The sequence below is a fragment of the Notamacropus eugenii genome, chromosome 2 (genome assembly GCF_028372415.1).
Source record: "Notamacropus eugenii isolate mMacEug1 chromosome 2, mMacEug1.pri_v2, whole genome shotgun sequence".
Classification (NCBI taxonomy): Eukaryota; Metazoa; Chordata; class Mammalia; order Diprotodontia; family Macropodidae; genus Notamacropus; species Notamacropus eugenii.
In genome coordinates, this window is record NC_092873.1 from 134,337,059 (window position 1) to 134,344,326 (window position 7,268).

At 40.2% G+C, this 7,268-nt stretch overlaps 1 pseudogene; it reads right to left on the reverse strand.

Moving 5' to 3' along the window:
* Window positions 1-2,493: 2,493 nt before the first annotated feature.
* Window positions 2,494-3,116, reverse strand: LOC140523693 (large ribosomal subunit protein eL29 pseudogene; annotated as a pseudogene).
* Between the last annotated feature and the right edge of the window lie 4,152 nt (window positions 3,117-7,268).

Here is a 7,268-nt window from a genome sequence, read left to right on the forward strand (position 1 = left end):
TTACCTAATTTTTTGCTCTAGTCATGCCAGATCCATAACACGACATTCAGTTCTGGGCATTATATTTTAGTAAAATTAGAGGCAAGTTAAAGCATGTTTGTGCACAATATGTAATCAAAATGAAAAGGGTGGAAAAAAGGAGAACATTCCTTACCCACACAGCTTGAAGAAATTTGGGAGGTTTAGATTGGAGAAGGGAAGATTTATGGGAAGAAAAAAAAAGTGATGTATGCGTTAAAATATTTGAAGGACTAAAAGGATGGGAAATTAGATTTGTCCTTCTTATACCTAGAAGGCAGACCTGAGAGCACTGGTTGGAATCTGCAGAGAAGTCTATCTAAGTTTGATGTATGGTGCTTGACTCATGGAACACTTAAGATTTCTGAAGAACTGAAAATCACACAGGAGTAATGAAGAAATAGCTGGTGGTTGGTGTAAACAGACTGTAACAGAAAAATTTTGAAGGATAAGTGGACCAGAAAAACATATTTTCAAAGAGGAAAATGGACTGATCACATTGCAAGAGTGAGGGATGAACATTGGATAGCCTACATGCTCTTCTCATGTTCTCACGATGTCAAGAGAGTGAGGGAGAATTGTAAACACATTAAATTATCTCTCCTCTATGGCTTATTTGTAGAAGCATACAAGCAACAATGACAAGGTAGATTTATTGTGATCTCTCTTATTGTAAATGACATTAATGAGATCAGAGAGTCATTTGAGGTGAATAAAAAAAAAAAAAAAACCTCTCCCTAACAATTCAGTCTTCTCAAAGTTATGGGTGTTGTTTCATTAGAGGTCTTAAAACAGTGGTTCAACAACTGCTTTCTGGGTATATTGCAGAAGGGATTCATATTCAGATATAAGATTTACTAGCTGTACTCTTAGAACCATTCTTAGCGTATGTGGTTCATCAGAACAAGACATCTAATTTTGATCTTTTGTGTAGAATTGCTCTGTGTCAATGAAAGAGGATGCTATAGATATAGAATACCTATATTTTAGAGTAAAACACTTTTATGACATTAGTTTGGATAATATGAAGTGAAATATGATAAGTTTTACACAAGATTTAATAACTGGGAACAAAAGGAGTCGTTGGATTGATGACCTCCGAGAATGTTTCAAATATTCTTAGAATGTTACTAACATGCTCAGATATTATTTCCTTAACTTGGTTCCCTTCATTTAAAAAAAAAACTTACTAATATAGAGATATAAATGGCATACTTATTACATTTGTATGTAAAACAAAGTTGAGACAAATAGGTAGCATGATTAATTACTATACAAATATGTCAACAGTTAGGAACATTTGACCCTAAAATTAATTAATTTTCTTTATATTTTCTCTCCATACACTTATGTATAAACATATTACCTCATTGTATTGTAAGTTTCTTGAAATAATGTCATAACTATCATCATAATCACAAGCTAAAATTTGTGTTGCATATTATATGCCAGGCACTGGGCTAAGCACTTTAGAATTATTAACTCATCTGAGACAATAACTCTTGGAGGTAGATGTTATTATCCCTACTTTAGAGCTGAGAAAATTGAGACAAACAGAGCTTAAATTATTTGCCCAGTGTCCAACGTCTAGTATGTGTCTGAGGCAAGTTGAAATTCATGTCTTTATAATTTCATGTGAAATATCCATTTTGCCACCTAGTTTCCCCTTTCTTTGAAATGATAGGTCCAGCAGATGTCACAGTGCCAAGGACACAGTAGGTGATTTAAAAAAAAAAAAAGATTGATTGGTTAAATATCACTTATCCTCATCAATGTTTCCTGAACTCTTTGACTTTCTTCAAGTTTCAGATAAAATTCCACTTTCTACAAGTAGTCTTTACTAACCTCTCTCAAGTTTGGTACCTTCCTTTTATTGATTAGCTTATATTGATGCTGTATACGGCTCATTTAAACATAGTTCTTTCAATGTTGACCCTTTTAATAGAGCATGAGGCTTTTTTTTGAGAGTATGTCTATTCAGCACTGCCCTTTTTAACAAGAATACATGGTAGTGCTCTATTCCATCGAAATTCCTTTTTTTCCTTTGAAGTGTTATACTTACTTTTGGTGAGTATCTCCTTTGACCTCTGAAATATCATATCCCCAAACCTCAAAACCCTTAATATAGAAGTTGCCAAATCTTGTGCTATTCTGACTGTTTTTCCAAAATATTCAAATTGTTTCTTTCTGACTGCTAGTAATATTTTCTCCTTGACTTATGTATTCTAGAATTTAGTTACAATATTCCTAGGAGTTTTCCTTACGGGATCTCATTCAGGAGGTCATTGGCAGATTCTTTACATTTCTGTTTTACTCTCTGGTTCTAGAACATCAGGGCAGTTTTCTTTGATAATTTCTTTTCTTTTCTTTCTTTTTTTTTTTTTGACTCACCATTTCCTTTATTTGCACAAAATAGTGAATAATCATACCCCAGTTGGGAAAAACCAGTGGTTTAGGGTTGAACAAGTCCTTCTGTCCTGAAGCATCTATTTTGAAGGTTTGGGACTAGCAGCTTTAGCGCCAGCATCTTTGGGTTTGGACTCGACAGGTTTGGGGTCAGTAGGCTTAACAGCCTTAGAATCACTGGGCTTTGTGACCTTGGCTGCCTTGGGATAGGACTTGGCAGCCTTGGGGCCAGATATGGTAGCCTTGGGATCAGGTTAACTGACCTTGGTGGCAGACTTGGTGATCTTGGGGTCAGTGGGCTTGGTGGCCTTGGGGTCAGTGGTTCTGGCAACCTTAGAGTCAGGCTTCATGATCCTGGGACCTGGACGTTTAATGCCAACCCTAGAGCCTGGACGCTTTGTGGCCATCTTGCGGCCTGCAAGCCAGGCACTGCTCTTGGGGATCTTGGGCCTGAGGAGTTTAGCCTTGTAGGCCTTGATGCTCAGAGCCTTGATGGCCTCTGAGGCTTGATGGCTTTGACGTTGTTGGCCGTCATCTTCTTCAGCCCCCTCTTGTTGTGTTTCTTGGCAAAACTCATGTTTCTCAGAAACTTGGGGTCAACCCCTTTCAGGGACTCATATCTCTGGGACCTAGGTTTCTTGATGACGTTTCCATGACTGGTTGTGCATGGTGTGGTTCTTGGACTTGGGCATCTTCACACTGCAACCTGCACTACCAGGCACTCCACCAACATGAAGAGGCCAAAGCGAGAGAAAGAAAGACTTTGTGAATAAATTATGGTATATGAATGTAATGGAGTACTATTGTGCCATAAGAAATGATGAACAAGAAGACTTCAGAGAGGCCTGGAAGGACTTATATGACCTGATGCTGAGTGAAAGGAGCAGAACCAGGAGAACTTTATGCACAGCAACAACCACAGTGTGTGAGAGTTTTTTCTGGTAGACTTAGATTTTTGTAATAACACAAGAACTTCTTACCAAAAAAAAAAATCCCAATGGAGGATCTCAAGGCAAAATTCCTGCCACACTCAGAGAGAGAAATATGGAAGTCACTCACATATTGTAGCAGATCATGTTTGTGTATGTGTATGTGTTTGTGTATCATGTTCTGATTTGTTATACGATTTCTTTCATTTATCTTAGTCTGACTACATAGCATGACTATAGTGAAAATATACTCAATAGGAAAGTATATGTAGAATGAATACAGAATTGTATGCAGTCGTGGGGAGGGAGGGGGGTAGTGGGGTGTAGGTGGGGGGGATAAAATCACAATTGTATGGCAGTGATTGTTAAACATTACAAAATAAAAAATAAACAACGAAAAAAAAAAGAAAGACTTTGATAATTTCTTTAATGATGTCTAGACTCTTTTTTGATCATGGCTTTCAAGTAGTCCAACAATTTTTAAATTATCTCTCCTGGGTCCCTTTTCTAGGACAGTTGTGTTTCCAATGAGATACTTCAAATTGTCTACTATTTCTTCTTTCTTTTGATTTTGTCATGAAATTTCTTGATTTCTAATAAAATCATTAGTTTCATTTGCTTCACTTAAATTTTGAAAGAATCATTTTCTTCAAGGAGCTTTTGGACCTCTTTTCCCCTTTGGTTCACACTACTTTTTAAGGCATTCTTCTCCTCCTTGGCATTTTTGACATCTTTTGCCATTTGGGTTAGTTTAATTTTAGAGGTGTTATTTTCTTCAGCATTTTATGGGTCTCCCTTAGTGAGCTGTTGAATCATTTTTCACGATTTTCTTGCATCACTCTCATTTTCTTTATGAATTTTCCCTTTACTTTTATTACTTGATTTTCAAAACCCTTTTTCAGTTCTTCCATGTCCTGAAACCAACTAATATTTTTCTTGGAGGCTTTGGAAGAAAATGTTTTGAATCTCTTGTCTTCTGGTTGTATGTATTGATCTTCCTCATTACCAATGATATAAGAAAATACGTTTTCACCAAGAAAGTAAGGATCTATCATCTTTTCCTTCCCCATCCCCATTTGCTCATTTCCCCAATCAGTTATTTGACTTTTGAGTTCTTTGGTAAGTGCAGGGCTCCAGAAGCAGCTTGTGCTGCAACAGTGGCTATCAATGCCCTCTGGATGGTTCTGGAACTAGACTACTTTCCTCTCTCAGTCAGGTGAAAAACCCTTCCCACTGACCTTCACATCTGTCTTTGGCATTTGTGAGTTAAGAAACCTGGAAAGCACAGCAGCCACCAGTCAATCAGGTGCCTAAGGCCTGTTCCAACTTAGTCCAGGATGTCATGGCTCACAGTAGATTGTGTATGATTTGCATGGACAGGAACAGAGAGGCTTCATGGCATCACTGGCAGCAGCTGTGGTTCCCAGATCTTTCAAGCCACAAATGCCAAAGACAGCTTCAAAGGTCAGTGAGAAAGCTCTTTCATCTGGGTTAGAAGGCAGCATGGTGCTCCTGCCCTAGTCCCGGCCTCAGGCAGCCCCATGCCACAGCAGTGCCCATTTTTGGAGCCCTTGGTCTAAAGCCCCTGGGGAATCGAGATACTGATCTGGGTCTCAGCCCTTAATGGCAGCCCTGGGGTGAGGAGGAAAGCTGACTGACTGAGCTGGTGGAGGCTCTGCAGAAGGAATCCTACTCAGATCCTGGGCAGAAAAGCTTACAGTAGCTCCCAGACTAGAGCACAGGCCAGGAGAGAGTAAACTCCTCTCACTTGATTGTGCCACCTTGAAGGAACTGATAACTTACGGATCCCTAGAGTATATGCTTCTCTTACAAAGGACTCAAAAGTCATGGAACTGGCTGGGAAAATGCCCCAAAATGGGAAAATATAAGACTATAGAAGGTTACTTTCTTGGTGAACAGGTATATTCTTCCATCTTTTCCAATGAGAAAGAACAATACTCAGCATCAGATGAAGACAGAAAGGTCAAGGCTTCTGCATCCAAAACCTCTACAATAAATAGTAATTCTTTCAGGTCATGGAAAAGCTCAAAAATAATTTTGAAAATCAAGTAAAAAAGGTGGAGGAAAAATTGGGAAGAGAAATGAGAAGAAAAAGAAAATGCAGAAAAATTATGAAAAGCAAGTCAACGCCTTCCTAAAGTAGATACAAAAAATGCTGAAGAAAATAACTCCTTTAAAAATAGATTAAATGGGGGCGGAGCCAAGATGGCGGAGTAGAAAGAGGCACATACACATAGCTCTGAACCCACAACCCATAGAACAACTACAAAGAAGTAACTCACGGCAAATTCTGCACCCAGAGGCCACAGAACATTCGAGCGAGGGAGATTTCTGTTCCAGGGAGACCTGCAAACCTCTCGCAAAAGGTCGTTCACACTGCAGACTGGGTGCCGGGACTGGGAGCTGAGTGCAGCGCTGCCACGGCCGCGGCACCGAGAGGAACAGATCCGAGCAGGCTTCAGGGACGGGATCTCCAGCGGCCACATAAGTCCCTCCACCCGCAGGTGATGGGGGTCAGTGAGAGAGTCTCTTTGGTGGGTCGAGGGGGGGAGTGGGGTGCCCCCATGGCTCGGGCCCCCTCGGGACACAGAAGCTGAGGGGCAGCGGCAGACTGGGGGTCCCCAAGCAGGCAGGAGCCTGGATCCATTGCTGAAGGTCTGTGCATAAACTTACTGAGGGAACTGAGCATGAGAGGCGGACCTGCCCCGACCTGACCACCTGATCTTAATTCTCACACTGAATAGAAGCCCTGTCCCCGCCCAAAGCCCTGAGGCTGGAAGCAGCATTTGAATCTCAGACCCCCAACACTGGCTGGAAGGATCAGGAGGCGAGGTGGATGTGAGGAAAATATTCAGAGGTCAAGTCACTGGCCGGGAAAATGCCCAGAAAAGGGAAAAGAAATAAGACTATAGAAGGTTACTTTCTTGGTGAACAGGCATTTCCTCCCTTCCTTTCTGATGAGGAAGAACAATGCTTACCATCAGGCAAAGACACAGAAATCAAGGCTTCTGTGCCCCAGCCCACCCAATGGGCTCAGGCCATGGAAGAGCTCAAAAACAATTTTGAAAATCAAGTTAGAGAGGTGGAGGAAAAGCTGGGAAGAGAAATGAGAGACATGAAGTCAAAGCATGAACAGCAAATCAGCTCCCTGCTAAAGGAGACCCAAAAAAATGTTGAAGAAAATAACACCTTGAAAACTAGCCTAACTCAATTGGCAAAAGAGGTTCAAAAAGCCAATGAGGAGAAGAATGCATTCAAAAGCAGAATTAGCCAAATGGAAAAGGAGATTCAAAAGCTCACTGAAGAAAATAGTTCTTTCAAAATTAGAATGGAACAGATGGAGGCTAAGGACTTTATGAGAAACCAAGAAATCACAAAACAAAACCAAAAGAATGAAAAAATGGAAGATAATGTGAAATATCTCATTGGAAAAACACCTCACCTGGAAAATAGATCCAGGACAGATAATTTAAAAATTATTGGACTACCTGAAAGCCATGATCAAAAGAAGAGCCTAGACATCATCTTTCATGAAATTATCAAGGAAAACTGCCCTGAGATTCTAGAACCAGAGGGCAAAATAAATATTCAAGGAATCCACAGAACACCGCCTGAAAGAGATCCAAAAAGAGAAACTCCTAGGAACATTGTGGCCAAATTCCAGAGTTCCCAGGTCAAGGAGAAAATATTGCAGGCAGCTAGAAAGAAACAATTCAAGTATTGTGGAAATACAATCAGGATAACACAACATCTAGCAGCTTGTACATTAAGGGATCGAAGGGCATGGAATAGGATATTCCAGAAGTCAAAGGAACTAGGACTAAAACCAAGAATCACCTACCCAGCAAAACCGAGTATAATACTTCAGGGGGAAAATTGGTCTTTCAATGAAAT